Below are 21862 nucleotides of genomic sequence, written 5' to 3' on the forward strand. Positions count from 1 at the left end.
TTTCGACACCCCCATCAGATATCATCACGTGGCTTTGCATCACCCCATCACATGGTCAAGGGTCACCCAATGTCAAAGGTCAACTAACGGTGATGAGTCAGGGTCAGGGGTCAAAAGTTACACACAATTGTTTTCATCACGACTCAAAATTCAGTGGAACTGCTTTTAGTTTTTAAACTACACAAAACACTATCTAACCCTTTATGAAAATAGCATCGTTATATCCTAGGTCAACACACTCAGATCGTTACATGCGAGGTCCAAACCCAATAGATTGGTCATACTTAGGTTTATTTATATATTAGAATGGTCATATAACCGAGTGGTTATATCATCCGAGAGGTCATTACAAGTGAAGTAGCACACTGAGGTTCATTGCATCCGAGGTAGTATGCAAATTTCAGTAGCCTGGTGGGCAGGGTGCCACTTGCCTACTGTGGTAGGTGTAGTAAATCGATAGAGGGACAATCCAGGAATGAGAAAGGATATAGCAGCGTCCTTGGGAGTTCCAGAGTTACATCATGCAAATTCAATTCCTCAACCCAAACTCTACCGAAAGATCACTCCTGCAGGAATCTCAGATAGAAATAGCCCCACTGTAGTTCAGAATGCCCATGCCACCCATACCACATCACAGCCAGCACACGGGGCACAGCAGCTGTGCAAGTTCAGGGTGGACGAGGTGACCAAGAATCCAAATGCCCAGCTGATATCCGACACGCTCAGCATCCAAAGCACGGGTGGCTTCCTGCGAAGACAAAGCACGAAGCCATATACCGCGCATTTCAGCGTCAAAAAGTTTTCAGTAAGAGGCGTTTTGGGATAAAAATATGGCTTTTGTGGCATAGTATTACCAGTGTTGGTGGACGCCAGAAAACCGGTGAATCGCCTTAAGTAGTGACATGCTTAATTAATATCTAATAACTGTTTATTTTAATAGTTGTTTAACAGGAACAGTTAGGCGCCATGTAGCAATTGAAGATTTATAGCCAGCCGTTAGTGATAGCAATATAATTTTTGTCTTAAGTAGTAAGCAGGTTAATTAATATCTACAAACTGTTTAAATATAATAATTGTTTAGCCAGGAGAGTTAGGCGCCAAGTAGCAACTGTAGATTTCTAGCCAGCCGTTAGTAACAGCAATATCATTTTTGGAATTTTGAAAGCGCGATTACATTTCGCTGTGTGGCTTGTTACGTCTCGCCTACGACGCGCGGTATAGCCGGCGCGGATGCAACGGACGCCGCGGCTTCGTTCATCGCGGCCGCAACGCCTCCCGCCAAGCGCGTCCAGGCATGTTTCAGTGCCACGTGTCGTCGTGCGTGCGTGTGTGTGTGTGTGCATGCTGGTGCCCACGCTTGTCAAAGCGCGGCAGCCGGGGAGAGGAGCTCCCCAACTGGGAGGCGAGGAGGTCTGACCGGCGCCGGCCTGGCGGACGCGCCCGTCACGTCTGGACATGTTGAAGCGACGCCGTATCGGGCGCCTCTTCCCAAGCCGTTCCCTCTTGCCCTCGACTCCGAGGGTATAAAAAAAGACAGCTGCGCCGGACGCAAGGGAGAGACTTCGATTCCTTCCTTCGAGTAACGTGGTCGCCCTGACCGGCTGCTCTTTTGCGATGCCAGAATAAACAAGTTGTTCTGTTGCCAGTCGACTCATCCTTTGCCGGGACCTTCGGATGTTTCCAGCTTTGCCCCAGGCCGCCAGGCCAACGCTACCCTTGGGGCTTGCAACCCAAATGCAACAACTGGTTGCCAGCGGTGGGATCGCGACAACGGAGGCCAGCAGCGAAGATATGCGGTCAACTGTATGCTGAGCAGCACAACGACCATCAGGGAGCAGTGCAACGAGCCCTGTGTGATGACTGGTTGCCTGCAGCGGAACGACTGCGCTGAATTCTTGGCTGCGAGGTTTGGTGAGTGCGGGACTTTCTTCTTCTGAGTTTTGCCAGGCTTTTGTTAGTGTCAGAAACAGAGCTGGTAATTGTGGTTGTCGTTGCTGCCGGGTTAGTTTGCGGCAAGACAATAGTAGGCAGTAGAGAAAGCAGCATTCGGAGCAGCCATGGATTTGAAGTCGTTGCGCAAACCGAAATTGCTGGAGCTTGCAAGAGAGTTGGGTCTGGATGTCTCAGAAAACTCAGAAAACCACAACTGCTAAGGGCTATTCTTGAGTTGGAGGCTGAGGATGACGAGCTGTCGGAATGCCTTGAGACCATTGAGGAGAGGGAACAAAAGGAAAAAGAGAAAAACGAGCGCGAACGTAAAGAGCAAAAAGAGAAAGACGAGCGCGAACGTAAAGAACAAAAAGAGAAAGAGGAGCGCGAACGTAAAGAGCAAAAAGAGAAAGAAGAGCGCGACCGTCAACACGCTTTGGAAATGAAGCGCCTCGAGGTAGAGATGGAACGCGCTCGTAATGGAAGTCAGGCACACGGTGCAGGAGAACGGGTATCGTTCAAAATGACTGACCTGATGCGGCCGTTTAAGCTTGGAGAGGACATTGGTTTGTTCCTGGTTAACTTTGAGCGAACGTGCGAGAAGCAGGGGTTCTCTCGGGAAACGTGGCCACAGCGCTTGCTCACTTTGTTACCCGCCGAGGCGGCCGACGTAGTCGCTCGCTTGAAGAGAGAGGAGGCAGAGGATTTCGACCAAGTGAAATCGAGTCTGCTAAAAAAGTACAGGCTGTCAGCGGAGGCGTTCCGTCGGAAGTTTCGGGAAAATGAAAAAGGCAGAAATGAGTCATATACAGAGTTTGCCTACAGGCTTATGTCAAACATGCAGGAGTGGCTCAAAGAAAAGAAAGCGTTTGGTGACCACGAGAAAATTCTGCAGTGTTTCGGGCTGGAACAGTTTTATAGTCGGTTACCTGAGAACGTGCGGTATTGGGTCTTGGATAGGCCAGACGTTAGTACAGTGGCTAAAGCCGCCGAGCTAGCCGAGGAGTTTGTGACGCGTCGGGCTCGCGGAGCTAAGGACGGTCAAAAGGGTGAATTTGGCTCCAAGTCTGAGAGGCCGAAGTTCACACCCATGAGAGCAAGGGGGGACACGCGTAGTGCGGATGCGAGTGAAAGCAGTCCGACCGAACGTAAGGAGACGGCGGCAGCCGATGCCGAACGCAGAAAGCGGTTCGAGGCGAGGCAAGCGCGCGTGTGTTATACGTGCCAGAAGCCGGGTCACTTTTCGGCGCAGTGTCCAGAAACAAAAAGAGAAGTCGTGTGTTTGTCATTATGTAGCACTGACGAGAACATGAAGCTTCTCGAGCCTTACATGCGAGACTTCCTCGTGAACGGGAAAGAGTGCCGAGTGCTTCGTGATTCCGCAGCTACAATGGATGTAGTTCACCCCTCTTACGTAGAACCCGATATGTTCACGGGCGAGTGCGCATGGATCAAGCAAGCCGTGGAAGCTCATAGCGTGTGTCTGCCCGTAGCAAAAGTGCTTATTGAAGGACCTTTCGGAGCACTTGAGACTGAGGCCGTAGTGTCATCTAGGCTGCCCCCCCAGTACCCGTACCTATTTTCGAACAGGTCCGATCACCTCCTGCGCGAGAAGGGGCTTTTGTTTGGTGAGGCTAGCGTTCAGGCCTTAACCAGACCGAGAGTTCGGGAGCTCGCTGCAAAGGCGGTAGTTGCGGGGCCGTCGTTGTCGAACAATGAGAAAGGGTCGGAGGCGCAGCAAGCTGATATTCCGAGCACGTCAGAACTGGATAAAATTGAGCCTGTAGCGTTGAAGGCACCAGGTACTGGAGAGGAAATGCCCGACAAGGGAAAGTTAGAAGAGCTTCCGGTCGAGCTTCCGGGACTAGGCTCAGTGACGAACAGGGAAGACACTGATCAGGTCATTAGTGACTTAATCATTAAAGCACCGCTGTCGGCTGAGCAGAAAACCGAACTACACCAACTCTTACAAGAGTTTCAAGGTCAGTTCTCTGAGAGGCCTGGTAGGACTTCTGTCCTTACTCATGATATAGAACTTACCTCCCCAGAGCCAGTACGATCCAAGGCGTACCGGGTGTCACCCCGCCAGCGCGATATTATGGAGGCTGAGGTAAAGAAAATGCTACAGCTCGGTGTTATTGAGGCGGGTGAGAGTGATTATACCTCCCCATTGATTTTAGTTGAGGTACCGGGCAAGGAAGCTCGTCCTTGCGTCGACTACCGCAGGCTTAATTCCATTACTAAGGATCAAATTTATCCGATCCCTAACATCGAGGAGCGCCTTGAGAAAGTTAGTAGCGCTCAGTTTATTTCCACCCTAGATCTTGTCAGGGGTTATTGGCAGGTTCCACTTACAGAAGAGGCTAGTAGGTATGCGGCGTTCATTTCACCAATGGGAACATTCCGTCCTAAAGTTTTGAGTTTTGGTTTGAAGAACGCGCCACACTGCTTTTCAAGCCTCATGGACAAAGTGTTGCGGGACAAGAAGAATTCGCTTTACCGTATTTAGACGACGTAGCGATATTCTCCGCATCCTGGTCTGAGCATATGGCACACTTGCGGGCAGTGCTAACCCGCCTGCGCGAAGCGGGCTTGACAGTCAAGGCTCCCAAGTGCCAATTAGCACAGGCAGAGGTTGTCTACCTCGGTCACGTGATTGGACAGGGTCGTCGCCGCCCCTCTGAAATAAAGGTGGCCGCTGTGCGAGACTTCCCGCAACCGCGCACGAAGACCGATATTCGCTCGTTCTTAGGTGTCGCCGGCTACTATCAGAGGTACATCCCCAGGTACTCCGATATCGCGGCTCCCCTGACGGATGCTCTAAGAAAAACAGAGCCCCAAACAGTCGTCTGGGGCGAGACAAAGGAAAGAGCTTTTAGCGCCCTAAAGAGCGCCCTAACAAGCCAGCCTGTGCTACGATCGCCAGACTACACAAAAGGGTTCGTTGTTCAGTGCGATGCTAGTGAGCGAGGCATGGGCGTTGTACTGTGCCAAAGGGACAATGGAGAAGTGGAACACCCCGTCCTGTATGCTAGTCGTAAGCTGACCTGTCGTGAGCAGGCGTACAGCGCCACTGAGAAAGAGTGTGCGTGTCTCGTGTGGGCCGTTCAGAAATTGTCATGCTACCTAGCCGGCTCGAGGTTTATCATTGAGACGGATCACTGCCCTCTCCAATGGCTGCAGACCATATCTCCCAAAAATGGCCGCCTCCTGCGCTGGAGCCTCGCTTTGCAACAATATTCCTTTGAGGTGCGTTACAAAAAGGGGAGTCTCAACGGTAACGCCGATGGCTTAAGTCGAAGCATCTAACGTAGGAATCCGCCTCAAAGTTGTTGGTTACTGATGTTTTCTTCCTGAGGCAGGATTTTTAACATATTGCTTTTGTTTAGTGTTTCAAAGTGATTATGTGCTTTCTAGTGCAATTTTCCAATTTGTGGACGCGTTCTGAGTGCTGCTTGACTACTGTAAGGAACTAGGCAGTAGTATAAAAGGGGAAAGAGCCTGGCAGAGCTTAGTGAGGGTTGTCTCGTGCTTGCTGACTGAGCGGTTGCGTTTCGGCGTAGTTCTAACGCTTGCTGGGAACGAGCACAAAAATGGCAGCTCTCCCGAAGTGACTTTGCAGTGTCCTATGTGATCCTGAACCCGAGAACGAGGCCTTCTCTGTGCGCTGCGCTCAAGCAACGTCGAGGGACGATCGGTTTCGATTACGAGCATCATCGAGCGACATCCCTCTGGACAGCGGATGCAGTCCCCTGACCATCGGGATCTCCTTCTCCCGGCGGGGCGGTCTGTTACGTCTCGCCTACGACGCGCGGTATAGCCGGCGCGGATGCAACGGACGCCGCGGCTTCGTTCATCGCGGCCGCAACGCCTCCCGCCAAGCGCGTCCAGGCATGTTTCAGTGCCACGTGTCGTCATGCGTGCGTGTGTGTGTGTGTGCATGCTGGTGCCCACGCTTGTCAAAGCGCGGCAGCCGGGGAGAGGAGCTCCCCAACTGGGAGGCGAGGAGGTCTGACCGGCGCCGGCCTGGCGGACGCGCCCGTCACGTCTGGACATGTTGAAGCGACGCCGTATCGGGCGCCTCTTCCCAAGCCGTTCCCTCTTGCCCTCGACTCCGAGGGTATAAAAAAAGACAGCTGCGCCGGACGCAAGGGAGAGACTTCGATTCCTTCCTTCGAGTAACGTGGTCGCCCTGACCGGCTGCTCTTTTGCGATGCCAGAATAAACAAGTTGTTCTGTTGCCAGTCGACTCATCCTTTGCCGGGACCTTCGGATGTTTCCAGCTTTGCCCCAGGCCGCCAGGCCAACGCTACCCTTGGGGCTTGCAACCCAAATGCAACAGGCTCGACAAAATTGGGCTTTTTTTCACTAGTTACGTGCACTGGACGGGTTCCTGTGCCTGCATGCTTTCGAAAGCGTACGTATTTTGGCAAGCTGCAGCCATAATTTGTTGAGGGACAGCGGCGAAGGTAATCGCGTTTTAGAACATCTAAAAACTTATATGGCTGTTATTAACGACCGGCTACAAATCTCTAATTGCAGCTTGATGCCTATGTCTGCTAGTTAAAAAGCTAATTATTAAAAATTCCTCAACGACCTTACTACATAAGCCTATACACTACGCCACAGAAGATATAATACCCCAAAAAACCGATTTTTGAAAATTTTTGAAAGTGTTCGTTGAAACACCTGGTACCTTCTGGCGTACTACGCTATACGCGTATCTCCAGATTCCTAAGTCGATCGAAGATACATGGCACACATCCTAGTGAGCAGAAGAATCCCACCAATATCTCAAGGAGCAAACGTCGGCACTTATCGTCAAGTCATCGGGGAGCTACTTTGAATTACATTGATTCAAAAGCATTTTTACCTAAAAAACAAAATTTTAAAAAGACTATCTTGCATGATACGCATCTACTTGTATTCGCAAAAGACTGGCATGTTAAAGCAAATGAACACCACACGAACCGTTGTACCTTTCCCAAATTTTTCTATAACTTTTTCACGTGCTCTGTATTGCCAAGTCAACAAACAACTTTAACAAGGGAGATGGCGAGATGTGGGATTGTCATGGTTACTTTAAAAAATAAAGATAAGAATTCTTCCCACCGTGCCAAAAAGATTACAACCGTAAATAGTGGTGTTCTTTCCCTGGCGCCTCCTCTAGTGTAAAGGGGAGTTCTTGGGCTGTAAATTTACCATGCCAAATAGCATTGCATCAAAGATCAGACAATTTCCTTAGAATTGTAAAGTTTATCATGCAGTCGGTAATAATTATATCTACCATGAATTCAAAACGCGGCTAGTCGTCCTAAGGCGAATCGGGATATCAATCCAGATAATTTCAGTCACCTGGGGTTGATTAACGTGCACTGACCTGGACAGTACACGTGCCTCTAAATTTCATCTCCATCGAAATGCGACTACCAGGACCAGGATCAAACGCACGCCTTTCGGGGTCAGCAGCCAAGCATCAGCCTCCGTACTGGCTGATATCTGCTAACTTCTGGCCACAATAATGGTTCCTTTTTTCATGCGTGCTGCTCATGCCACAGCTATGTAACCATAAACAGAATCGCTAGGACTCTTTCCCCATCTCCTCTTTACTCGTTTTTGATGAGACGCTAAGCACTGTCACAATAAACACTAAACACCTTCAGTGGATTGAAGGATTCTGCATGCGCATTCAAGTATGATGGACTACAGTGATGTACATACGTACTTACCAAACGCTTTTTGCGCAGCTGCCAGAGCTCCGCAGAAAAAGTCCAGCTGAACACGTTATTCGAGCCGTGCGCCGCAGCACATCACCTCTGGGACCACGTGCTCTCTCGGCGCCAAGGCGAGCACTAGCGATCGAGATAGCTCCACCACGACGCAGCGGCGCAGCAACGATGTCCTGTCCGCTGTCTGTTGTCACCATGACAACGAAGGACCGGTGTCTCTCTTGCCACGTCCTGCGGGATGCCGCATATTGTGGAACGTGTTACGAAGCTGGTTTAAAGCATGCTAACCAGATTCCCCGGACAGACTACATACACGCGAGAAAAGCACTAGTAAGAGTGGCGTGCGTACGGTTGCAGCATTGGAGCATTTCGTCTGTCGACCTTATTTGTGTTTCCAAAGTCTCATTTTATATACAGCCTAGAAGGATGGAATATTTATGAGGCGAAAAATGTATTCCCACAGAAGAATCGAACCTTGGACAAGATGGTATAGTGTCATACTGAATCTAGCAGCACAAAAGACACGTCTGTTCACTGCCCTGTTCACATCAATAAACTGCAATTGCGAGTAAGTGCTTGTTTTGTCTGCTTTCATGTCCCTGTCATTCACACTGATATATTCACCATGTATTCTCGTGGGCTGGAATTTCTTTCCTTCTCGTCGAAATCTGGTAATAAAAAAGAAAACAGCATCTTTTGGCGATGTTTGTCGCTCACTAACGTAACCATTAGGAATGGTAAAAAGTTATTTTGCCAGAAGCCGCGCTACAATTGTTTTCATCCGCCACCATGTTTGTTTGTGGTGCCGTGAATTCCGCTCTTATTTCTTTTACGAAAGTTCAAGTATCCAATATCAGAATTCTTGCACTCTTGCTGGGAACATCAGAGTCTTTTGTAAAATGATATCAATGAGGCCTATAAAAAAATAGGTCCTAAGGCAGTCTTCAGGATGAAAATTGATACCCCTGATGTGCACTGTCATCGTGCAGTGCACATTCTCGTTAACATATCCACTGTGCCTCTAAATGTCAACGCCCTAGTTTCAAAATAAAAGAGTGCACAGCGGAACTAACCGCCTTTCCAATGAAGAGTAAAAGCCCGTGCAAGCCTCGGTGACCAGGCAGCGCTTCTGGTCGTCACGAGAAGGTCGACAGAAGCCTCCGGATACCTGTTCTGCAGACCCACCCGCAAGCACTCTGGACACCACACTCTTCAATACACGTGTACTGAATCAATCAGATGTAATAGGGTGTACTTGAAAACGCAGCTCACAGAATTGCTGGGCCGCTGCCTATCTTGTAAACGGGGTTGCTCCTGAAGTTCAGGGCGGAAAAGTAGGCTGCAAACCCGACAGTGCGAGCCCAAGTCAGGGGTCGCCATACAAAACTACGAAGGCAGCCTCAGATTTTGTTCTGACGTTGCAATCAATCACTTTGCATCTGGCATTCCCTCAGCGATGCCAGACAACCAGGTGACATCATGACAACATGCACACGCCATTCCTGGCCGAGCTTACTATGAGAGGCACTTGCCATATTGTAGTCGGCCTGTACCTGAATACAGCGAAGTGCGGAAGAGCTGACTGGTACGTACTGCATCTCCCCAGATCAAAGGTACGAGCGTTTCATTTTAACAGCGTTGGCTGACATGCTTAGGCCGGTAGTAGACTTCCTTGAGATTATGTTGTAGACATGGTCCGAAGCGGTACGTTGCATAGAGACTACCTGCAAGCCCGTGCAAGCATCCACAAACACGAGAAAAGCCTAAATTAACTTCCTAGGGCAGATGGTTCCTTCATGAAAGTTTTAGCTCATTTTTGCTGCTTTTCAAAAATGACACAGAGGCCGCCCATTCAAGCGCAGAAAACGTCCCTTCAACATCAGTTTGTTGTCGCTTAGCGGATACACAACCCTCACGGCGTTCCAGCTGCCGAATGCTTCAATGGAGGGAGAGCTTAATAGAGGGGGTAAGTCTCGCAATGAGGGTGCACACTTGAACCTTGATGGAACGGTAGGGTTTAAGAATGGGGTGATAAGGGCTGAGCAAAGCGATGCTACAACGTTCTATCTACGGCACACTGCGTGCATTAGTGCGTCGTCATTCTGCGGACTACTGGAGCTATGCACTCATCTTTGCCACAGTTCTGCACGCACTTGTATGAAACTGTGCACGGCTGGCCAATGTCAGTGCAAGGGTGTAAGGTAACATTGCACCCGTCACATACTTGTTCAACGTGTTCGAATGCGATCACTTCCTTTTATGCAATGGAAAAAAAAACAGAACGACAAGTGGTGATCGTAGAATGGCGGATTCCTGGGGTGACCCAATAATGTAGTCCTCAACACGGTTCTAAGTAAATGCAGCGACTAAAACACACCATGGCACCTATTTTCTTCTGCTTATTTCTTCGCCATGCCTGCGTTCAGAGAAAGTACACAGTGCAGCTTTGTGTAAACACTGGAGCAAACCACGTCAGCCATTGATCAGATGCGCACAGTTGAAGCCCTGCGGTGGTTAATTGGAAGGCCTAAAATTTCTACGCGTTCAACCAAGGCACCATACAACACAGCCATAACTCACCAATGACATACTGCGGCGTTGAAAACCGGGACACTACGGTGCTACTGGCGCCATTGTCGAGAAGCGCCAGCCCTGCAGAAGTGACAAGACAGATTCAGGGTGACATCCTGTAGGAAATGCTGATAAATTGTTTTCATCACAACTAAAGCTTGAGTGGAATGACTTTAGGTTTTTAAAATATACTTAAATATATATTGTAGCCTTTTATGATAATAAATCGCGTGGATATTCTGTATGGAGGCCCACACGTTGCTAGTTTCTAGATATGCAGTCAAATTCATTTTAGAGGTCAACTGGTGGACAGAGCTCACCCATGACGGTATAATAGTGCAACGTCGAATCGTGCGCTGTAACTATTCCATTTCGGGTTGGTTACATTACCCCTTCCAAGTTGGGCCGGGAAGGGTGTCCGAGCTGACCAATGACAAGGGCAGGAAACAAGCGACAAGGAAATATTTGTAGCGAAACACTGCGACTCTTAGGGCAGAAAGGCTGGTTGTTGAGATATCCTTTAGGGCTTGGAGGATTTTAATGCATCCATGTCCGGTACGTAGCATCTATCGAAGAGATTCTTGCACATTTGCATTCTCAGCGAGAACAGGACTAAACTTAGCGCTCCATTTTCCAACAATTTTTGGAATTCATCGCAGAGGAAAGAAGGCCAGCATTTGAGCAGAATTTCTCTCTTGGGAAGTGGGAGGCGACATAATTCGTTTCGAGTAACAGAACGCTTGTTGCTGTGCTTAGCCTATTGTGTGCATATATGTGCGGCATGTTTCCGGCTTACTCACGCTAATTCAGTCAAGCACTGCTAGTCTCATTGACTAATCTGCATGATACTCTTACACAGCGACTGAGTTCATCAATGCCTCTTGTCCTATATACAGTATGGGCGTCCGAAAAGTGATAGATGCGAAATAGCCATTTCTCAAGTAGTGGTAAAAAGAGCGGCATGATCACATTGACGAGGTATTTCCGGCATGAAAAATAGAATCGGGAGGCTGGTTGGAGAAATCAGTCATTGCCACTAATTGTCACCAACTGCGGTCATACCAAATGCATAACTCGAAGAATGGCGTTTGTGAGGTGACGAAAAATCACTCGTTTATACTAATCGGCTTTAAGCAATCTTGCGCAAGAATTGGCTTCCATCGGCTTGGTCTATAGCTGCGTACATCGCAAGAGCGAAATGCCTAACGCCTTTCAGTGTCCGACCTTTAAATAGTTCCTCAGACTTTTGTCGTGACGTTGCGGTAAATCGCGTTGAATGTGGCAGTTCCCCTGCGATGCCAATCAGGTGCAGTGCGGTGAAACAAGACATCACCGAGACCAACGCATATAACTTACCATCGCCAGAGCTATGCACACACTTGTATGACAATGCACACAGCTGGCCAATGTCAATGCAAGCCGATAAGTAAGGTAACCCAGCAACGATGACATACTTCTTTCATGTGTTCAATTCCCATTACTTCCTTTTACGCAACGCAAACCAATCAGAATGACAAGTGGTGATAACCGATTCGTGCCCTCCTGCGGTGACCCATTACTGTTCGATCAATGCACTCCTCAGTCAAGGCAGCGAGGAAAACACGTGATATCCATTATTTCCTTCTGCTTATTTCTTATAGATACCTGCATTAAGATATGGTACACAGTGCAGCTTCAGTTAAACAGCGGAACAAACCACATCGATTATTCCTCAGATGTGCACAATTGGAGCTGTGCGGGGCATAACTGGAACGCCTGAAATGTTCAAACCTTCGGACGAGTCACTGCACAACACAGCCATAAACTCACCCAACACGGTTAGACTCCGATGTTGAAAACCGGGACGCCATGAGTCTACTGGCGAGGTACCACTTGTCAAGAAGCGCCAGCCCTGCAGAAGTGGCAAGACAGATTCAGGGTGACATCGTGAAGGAAGCGTTGATAAATTGGTTTCATCACGAGCCCAACTTTGGTGGAGCGTCTCTTTGTATTTAAAATATACAATAATATAACCTAGCCATTTATCTCAATAATATCGTTTTATCCTAGGTGAACACACTAAGTTTGTTACATGAGAAGTCCAAACCGGAAAGATGGGCCATACTTAGGTTTGGCTATATATCCGAGCGGTCATATAACCGAGAGGTTATATCATCCGAGTGGTCTTTATATGCGAAGTAGTACACTAAGGTTCGTTTTACCCGAAGTAGTATGCAAAGTTCGGCAGCCTGGTGGCCTGGTGGCCCAATATGGCAGGTGTAAATCGAGAGAGGGCATATTCAGGATTCAGAAAGGATATAGCAGCGTCCGTGCATCAGTTTACCTGCGCGTTCTACACGCGTAGCCGACAGGGTGCTCCACAATTACGCGATGAAAATTCAGTGCCTCAACCCAAACCCTACCGACAGATCACTCCTGCAGGAACCTCAGATAGAAATGGCCCCACTGTGGTTCTTAATGCACGCGCCAAACTTGCCGGATTAAAGCCAGCAGACGGGGCGCACCAGCTCTGCAAGTTTTGGGTGGACAAGGTGACCAAGCATCTAAATGCCTGGCTGATATCGGACACGCTCCAAATCCAAACCACCGGCGGCTTCTTGCGAAGACAAAGCCCGAAGCTATAAACAGGGTGTTTAAGAGAACACCATCAAAAAGTTTTCAAAAATAGGCTTTTCGGTGTAAAAATGCCCCATTTGTGGCATAGTATTGCCAGTGTTGGCGGACACCACAAAACAGGTGAATCGTCTGAAGTAGTAAGCTGGTTAACAAATATTTATTAACTGTTTAAATATAATACTTTTTTAAATCGAAGATTTAAGCGCCTAGTAGCAATTATATGTTTCTAGCTGGTCATAGGTAGTAGCCATATAATTTTTAGGATTTTGAAAACCAGATTACCCTTGGCGCGGTGGCTCGAAAAAATTTTACATTTTCGACTAGTTACATGCACTAGAGGGGTTGCTTTGCCTGCATGCTTCTGAAAGCGAATGTATTTTCGCGCGATGCAGCCAAGTTTTGTCGAGCCACAGCGGCGAGGATAGTCGCGTTTTAGTAATCCTAAAAACTGATATGGTTATTACTAACGACCGGCTGCAAATCTCGAATTGCAACTTGGCGCGAGGTATACAAGTTAAAAGGATAATTATTAAAAATTGCTTAAGCAGCTTACTGCCTAAGACGATAGACCGGTTTTCTGCTGTCCGCCAACACAGCTACTACTGCGCTGCAGAAGACATATTTTTACCCCCAAAAAGCTTTTTTTTGAAAATTTTTGAAAGTGTTCGCTGAAACGCCCGGTACTTTGTGGCGTACCACGCTATAGCAGTATCTCCAGTTTCCTATGACGATCGATGATACATGGCACACATCCTGGTTAGCAGAAGCAGCCCGGAAATATCTCAAAGAGCGAACGTCAGCGCTTACTCTCAAGCTGTCGGGAAGCTGCTTTGATTTACATTGAATCAAAAGCTTTTTTATCTAAAGAACTTAATTTTAGAAAGATTTTCTTGCATTGATACGCAGCTACTTGTTTTCACAAATCCCTGTCATGTTAAAGCAAATGAACACCACACGAATCGTTTCACCTTTCCCAAATTTTTCGATTAATTTTTTTCGTGCTGCGTATTCCCACCTTAAAAAACAATTAAGTTCTTACAACTTCAAAAAGAGAGATGGCGAGATGTGCGACTTCCATGGTTATTCCGAAAAGAGGATAAGAATTCTTAACACCCTGCCAGAAAGTTTATAATCGCAAATAGTGGTGTTCTTTCCCTGGCGCCTCGTCTAGTGTAATAGGGGAGTTCACATGCTGTAAATTTACTATGGCAAATAGCATCGTATAGAAAATCAGACCATTTCCTTAGAATTGTAAAATTTACCATGCTGTCGGTAATAAACACATTCAATTGAACTACCTTGAATTCGAAACGCGGGGAGTTGTCCTTGAGGTGACTCAGGTTATCACGAACGACGTAGGGGAGGGCTCCAGATAATCACCTGGGGTTGATTAACGTGCACCGACTTGGACAGTACACGTTCCTCTAGATTTCATACTCATCGAAATGCGACTGCTGCGGCCGGGATCGAACCCGCACCTTTCGGGGTCAGCAGCCAAGCATGAGAACGTAGTGACTGATATCCGCTGAGTTCTGTCCACAATAACGGTTCCCTTTTTCATGCGTGCAGCTCATGCCACAGCCATGTAACGTTAAACAGAATCACTAGAAATCTTTCCCATCTCGTCTTTACTAGATTTAGTGCGACACGAAGCACTGCCAAAATGAACACTAAACACCCTAAGTGGATTAAAGGATTCCGCATGCGCGTTTAAATATGTTGGTCTACAGCGAGCTACGTACTTACCAAAAGCTGTTTCCGCAGCTGCCAAAGCTCCGCAGAAAAGGTCCAGCTGGACACGTTATTCGAGCTGTGCGCCGCAGTACATCATCACTGGGACCACGCATTAGCTCGGCGCCAAGGCGCATCCTAGCGATCGAGATCGGTCCACCATGACACAGTGGCGCAGCAACGACATCTTGTCCGCTGAATGTTGTCCCCATGACAACGAAGGACCGGCGTCCCTCTGACCACGTCCTGCGGGATGCCGCATATTGTGGAACATGTTACGAAGCAGGTTTAAAGCACGCAAACCAGATCCCCCGGAAAGTCTACGTACACGCGAGAAAGGCACTAGCAACAGTGGCGTGCGTACGGTTGCAGCATTGGAGCATTTCGTCTGTCGACCTTATCCGTGTTTCCAATGTCTCATCTTATCTACAGCCTAGAAGTATGGAATGTTGATGAGGCGAAAAATGTATTCGTGCAGAAGAATCGAAACATGGGCAAGGTGGTATAGCGTCATGGTGAATCTAGCAGCACAAAAGACACGTCTGTTCACTGCGCTGTTCACTTCAATAAACTTCAATTGCGAGTAAGCGCTTGTTTTGTCTGGTTTCATGTCCCTGTCTTTCGCACTGATATATTCACCATGTATTCTCGTGGGCTGGAATTCCTTTCCTCCTCTTCAAAATTTGGTAATAGAAAACAAACGGCATCCTTTGGCAAAGTTTGTCGCTCACTAACGAAACCATTAGGAATGGTAAATGGCTCTGCCAGAAGTTTCCCAGCAATTATTTTCATTCGCCACCTTATTTCATTATGGTGCCATGCATTTCGCTCTTATTTCCTTGACGAAAGTTGAAGTATCCAATATCGGCATTTTTGCATTCTTGCTGGCAACCTGAGGCGAACTTTAAACGGGATGAATGAGGCCTAGAGAAAAATTGGTTCTACAGCAGGTTTGAAGATGAAGATCAACACACCCCTAATGTGCACTCCCATCGTGCAGTGCACATGCTCGTTAACATCTTAACTCTGCCTCTAAATGTCAAAGACCTGGGGCAAAAATAAAAGACCGCACAGCGGAACTATCCGCATTTCCATTAAAGGGTTAAAGCCTGCGCAAGCCTCGGTGACCAGGCAGCGCTTTTTTTCAACGCCAGAAGGTCTGTTGAAGCCTCCGGGTACCTGGACTGCAGACCCACCCACAAGCAGTCTGGATACCACCCTCTTCAATACACGTGTACTTAATCAATCAGATAACTATGGGTGTATTGGAAAACGCAGCGCCCATAATTGCTGGGCCACTGCCTATATTGTACACGGGGTAGCTCCTTAATTTAAGGGCGGAAAACTCACCATACGGAATTACGAAGGCGTTCTCAGACTTTTGGTATGACGTTGCAATCAATCCCATTGCATGTGGCATTCCCTCAGAGATGCTAGACAACCAGGTGACATCATGACGTCCACACGCCATTAATCACATTGCATGTGGCATTCCCTCAGGGATGCTAGACGACCAGGTGACATCATGACGTGCACACGCCATTAATCACATTGCATCTGGCATTCCCTCAGGGATGCTAGACAACCAGGTGACATCATGACGTGCACACGCCATTGCTGGCTGAGCTTACTATGAGAGGCACTTGCCCTATTGTGGTAGACCTGTACCCGAATACAGTGAAGTCTGGAAGGGTGACTGGTACTGCATCTCCCCAGATCAAAGGTACAAGCGTTTCATTTAAACAGCGTTGTAATGCTTAGTAATGCTGTAATGCTTAGTCCGGCAGTAATGCTTAGTCCGGCAGTAGACTTCCTTGAGATTATGCTGCACACATGGTCCGAAGCGGTACGTTGCGTAGAGACAACGTGTAAGCTCGTGCAAGCATCCACAAGCAGGAGAAAAGCCTAAATTATTTTCATAGCACTTATGGTTCCTTCAAAAGAGTTTTATCTAGTTTTCACTGCTTCAAAAAAATGACACAGAGGCCGTCCTTTCAAGTGCAAGAAAACAACCTTCCACAACCAGTTTCTTGTCGCCTAGCGGATACACAACTCGCACGGCGTTTTAGCTCACAAATCCTTTAATGGCGGGAGAGCTTAATAGACGGGGTACCTCTCGCACTGAGGGCGCACACTTGAACCTTGACGAGACGGTAGGGATTAAGAATGGTGTGATAAGGACAAAGCAAAGCGATGCTACAACGTTCTATCCACTGCGCACTGGGTGCATTAGTGCGTCGTTATTCTGCGGACCACTGGAGCTTTGAACTCATCATCGCCATGGTTCTGCACGCACTTGTATTAAAATGTACACGGCTGGCCAATGTCAGTGCAAGCGTGTAAGGTAACAGTGCACCGGTCACATACTTGTTCAACACGTTAGATTGCGAACGCTTTCTTTTATGCAATGAAAAAAAAATCAGAATCACAAGTGGTGATCGTAGAATTGGCGGCTTCCTGCGGTGACCCATTAATGTAGTCCTCAACACGGTCCTAAGTAAATGCAGCGAGGAAAACTCACAATGGCGCCTATTTTCTTCTGCTTATTTCTTCGCCATGCCTGCGTTCAGAGAAAGTACACAGTGCAGCTTCGTGTAAACACTGGAGCAAAACGCGTCAATCATTCCTCAGATGCGCACAGTCGAAGCCCTGCGGTGCCTAATTGGAAAGCCTGAAATTTCTACGGGTTCGACCAAGTCCCCACACAACACAGCCATAACTCACCCGTGACACACTGCGGCGTTGAAAGCCGGGACGCCGCAGTGCTACTGGTGTCAGTTGTCGACAAGCGCCTGCCCTGCAGAAGTGACAAGACAGATTCAGGGTGACATCGGGAAGGAAACGCTTATAAATTGTTTTCATCGCGACTCAAACTTGAATTGAACGTCTTTTAGTTTTTAAAATATACTGAAATAGTCTTGCCTTTTATGATAATAAATCGCATGTATGGAGGCCCGCGCGTTGCTAGTTTCTAGGTTTGCAGTCAAATTGACATTTGAGGTCGACTGGTTTACAGAGCTCACCCACGACGGGGCAATATTACAACGTCGAATCGTGCGCTGTAACTATTCCATTTCTTGTCGGTTACTTTACCCCTCCTAAGTAGGTCCGGGAAGGATGCCCGAGCTAACCAATGACAACGGCAGGAAAGAGGCGGCAGAGGAAATAATTCTAGCGGAACAAAGCGACTCTGCGGGCAGTATGGCTGGTTGTTGAGATATATCCTTCACGGCTTGGAGTATTTTAATGCACTTATGTACGGTAAATAGCATCTAGCGAAGAGATTCTTGCTGCTGCTACATTCTCAGCGAGAACAGGTGTAAACGTGGCACTCCATTTTCCAACAATGCTTGGAATTCATCGCCGAGGAAAGAAAACCAGCGTTTCGGCAGAATTTCTTCCTCGGAAAGCGGGAGGCGACATAATTCGTTTTGCGTAATTCGTCTCTTGCTGTGCTTAGCTTATTGTGTGTATATATATGTGCGGTATGTTTCCGGCTTACTGCGCTAATTCAATCGGGTACTGCTAGTCTCATCGACTATTCTTCATGACACTCTTGCACAGCGACTGGGTTCATCGAAGCCTACGGTCATCTATGTAGTATGGGCATCCGAAAGTGATAGACGCGTAATAGACCATTCTCAAGCAGTGGTAAAAGGAGCGGCTTGATCCCATGGACGAGATATTTCCAGAATGAAAAAGGGCATCGGGAGGATGGTTGGAGAAACCAAGCCAGCATTTGCAAATCATTGTAGCCAACTGCGGTGATGTCTTAAGCATAACTCGACGAAGGCCGTTTGTGGGGTGATGAAAAAATCACTCGTTTATACCATCGTCTTCAATCAACCTTGCGCAAGAATTGGCTTCTATTGGCTTGGTCAATAGTTGCCTACAACGCTAGAGCGAAACGCCAAAGTCCCTTCAGTGTCCGACCTTTAACCAGTTCTTCGGACTTTTGTCGCGACGGTGTGGTCAATCGCGTTGCATGTGGCAGTCCCTCTGCGATGCCAATTAGGTGCAAGGCGCTGGAGCAAGACATCACCAAGACCACCATCGCCAGACCTATGAAAACACTTATATGACAATGCACACAGTGGGCCAACGTCAATGCAAACAATAAGTAAGGTCACCCAGTAGCGATGACATACTTGTTACATGTCTTACACTTTCTTTTACGCGACGCAGAACGATCACAATGACAGGTGGTGATCAAAGATTCACGGCATCCTGCGGCGAGCCATTAATGTCGCCATCGATGCGGTCCAAAGTCAATGCAGCGAAGAAAGCACACGATAGCGCCTATTTGCTTCTGCTTATTTGTTGGCGACACCTGCGTTCAAGGATTGGAATACAGTGCAGCTTCGTGGAAACACGGGGACAAACCATCTCAATTATTCCTCAGATGCGCACAATCGCTGCTGTGCGATATACAATTCAAAAAAGTGAAATTTTGAAACTTTCAGCCGAGTCACTGCACAACACAGCCATAAACACACCCATGCCATTTAGACTTAGGCGTTGAAAACCGGGACGTCGGGACGTGGAGAGGTACCACTTGTCAAGAAGCGCCATTTATGCAGGACTGGCAAGACCTATTCAAGATTATATAATATAGAAAACGCAGATAAATTATCTTGATCACCACTCAACTTTGAGCGGAATGTTTTCTCGTTTAATAACTGCCTAAGCATATCACGTTTACAGTAAACAGGGGTTCTAGCAGTGGCTTCACGAGCACTCCCTCAGCAGACGGGTAGGAATGCATAGACTCGCCTGAGATAAGCTGATGATGATTATTGAACTTTATGACACATGGGCATCTATGGATAAAGAGCGCCATGACACAAGGTATTTCCGACTACTCGAGGTGGAGTCGAGGTGCCATTTACCAAACACTTCACACCCCAGATAAGCCGAGCACCAGGCGAGGGGAAAGCTTGTACCCCTTGTATCACTGGCGAGATAAGCTTTCCGATGTATTTTTATGATTAAGCAATAGTTTTCAGATAGAGTGCTTGGCCTATTTGTCATGCTTTCTATTCAGTCACCATGTCAAGGGTTCGCACAATGTGTATGCGCACAGAGGATGTTAAAAATTGTGTTTCCAGGATTTTTTTAAGAACACACAATGCACAGTACTTGATAGGGGCTTTTGCACTTAGCTCGTGAGACAAGGCGATCAGGCCAGAAAAATTAATGCAATTTCAGCCACTGCAGCGGACGTGCATGTTGACATCGGACGTCAGACGTGGCGCTCAAATTAGTGTATAGTTCGATTTGGCAGAATTATCCTAGCCCCATCAATCTCTAAATTTCCAGGAAATCTGCACTATCACGAACGCAAGGCAGTGGCCAGTGGCAGAAAACTCCCAGTGTTCCGCCCCAGTGGCGCATGGCGTCGATTTTTCAGTGCGACTTGCCAGTGCGATGATCCGACACGCTGCCATTTCACTTTCGGGGAGCCAAATGAAAGTAATTCGGAGCCACATGTCTGAACACTTGCTAGCTTTTTGATTCTATGAAATCTAATAGCCTAGAATTGCGAGCTTAGTTTCAGTTGAAGCATACGCTGACTGCATTGACCAAGTAATTGTCACAGTTCAGTTTCATAGAAGATTGACGGCGATCAACCTAGCTCTCTTCCGTTAGTGTCCGCTTGAGCACGTAGTGTATGGAATCAGGCGGCTCTTGTCTACTCCCAGTAGGTACTGCGCGTATTTTGTATTTGCCTGATTTTATTGGAATAATATTATTTGTCCTTACACCTTACTCAACAAAAGATTATTTTTGACTAGTTCTTTTACTGCTGCTACAGGCATTCGCGCGTCCAAAAACACGAAGATATTAGATTTAGCCATTAGAAATAATGCAAGTCAGGAAGGAATAGGCTGATGGCAGCTCATGCAAAAGTAGAATCGGAAAATTTGCAGCCTAATCTCTGGTTACTTAAATAGCGATAGGACAATGGCGATCCCAATAGAGAAGATTATGCTAGTCCACTGAGTACCTTAGCCTTCCTTCTGTCTTTGCTTTTCATAAAGCAGCCCTCGTAAGGGAAGCCACTTAGAAAACGTTAAGATGAAGTACAACTTGGATGGACTTAAGAGAGTCACGAGGGCATTTGTTGGCCGTCGTGCTAAACCACTTAGGCCATGCAGTTTTCAGAAGCCAGGTGTGCCCCTAGTGGAACAACAGGACTAAATCCCAGTTTGGAGCGATAAGTTTAAAGGAATCTCTCAAGAACTAGACTTAGGCCGCAGTAGTGAAGAGTAGAGGAAGTGGCGTGTTCTGGAGATTGACACCGAACACTACCTCTTATACGAAGTGAGGGCCGTGAGTGGAGCCAGAGAAGCCATTAGAGGTTCATTTATACATTCTACTTATCCCATTACCAACCATTACTAACTTATCCTTGTATACGGCTAACGAAAGGATGCCGATGTCGGTGTACAGCTGCCCGATCTTATATAAAGTCGTTTCCTACACGATGCGTTCGTAGTCGAGATGGCAACCGCGCTCCGGTTTTGCTAGCCCCGTGGTTTATAGCACGTGGCTATGCTTAAGCATTCGCCAGATGACGATATCTTCTTTTCACTTCCAGAGCAGGATTCCACTCCCTACACTTCGCGTTTTTTTTTTCGGGGAGTCAGGGCCTACAAAGACATTTGCTAAACATTTCTATAAAAGGCAGCGACAATCTCCCTCGCGAATACAGCCACCCTTCCCGTTAGGTAGCTGTGCTCCATGACAAGTAGTTTTAATCTGTTCGTAGCGTTAGGCGTCATAACCAGAATCCTCTTAACAATGACTTCGCAGTCGCTGTTGGCACACAATGGTGTCGCTTGTGTCAGTTTTTCAGGAACATTACTGAAGTCGCCTATGAATCTCCCGACACAATAATGACCCAGGGATCTGAATCCGGAAGTAGCTGTCTCGTCAGATGGAAGTAGCTGTCTCGGGCATGGTACGGCGTGCCCTGGTAAAACCCTTTACCCATCCCGGGTTGGGCCTGGCAGGGTGTCCGAACTGACCAATGATAAATGCAGGAAAGAAGCTATAGGGAATATATTTGAAGCAGAACACAGCCACTGTGCAGGTGTAACTGTTGGCTGCTGAGAGATCCTTTAGGGCATGGTGCAGTTTACTGTATTGAGGCAAATGCAGTAAATTCACAGCTTTAAAAAGCTCACCCATGAAGTTTAGACTTAGGCATTGAGCCTTGACGTTCCAGGGCTGATGGGAGGTACCACTTGTCTCGAAGCGCCATCCCTGCGGAAGTGACAAGA

This window comes from Amblyomma americanum, chromosome 8 (genome assembly GCF_052857255.1).
Source record: "Amblyomma americanum isolate KBUSLIRL-KWMA chromosome 8, ASM5285725v1, whole genome shotgun sequence".
Lineage (NCBI taxonomy): Eukaryota > Metazoa > Arthropoda > Arachnida > Ixodida > Ixodidae > Amblyomma > Amblyomma americanum.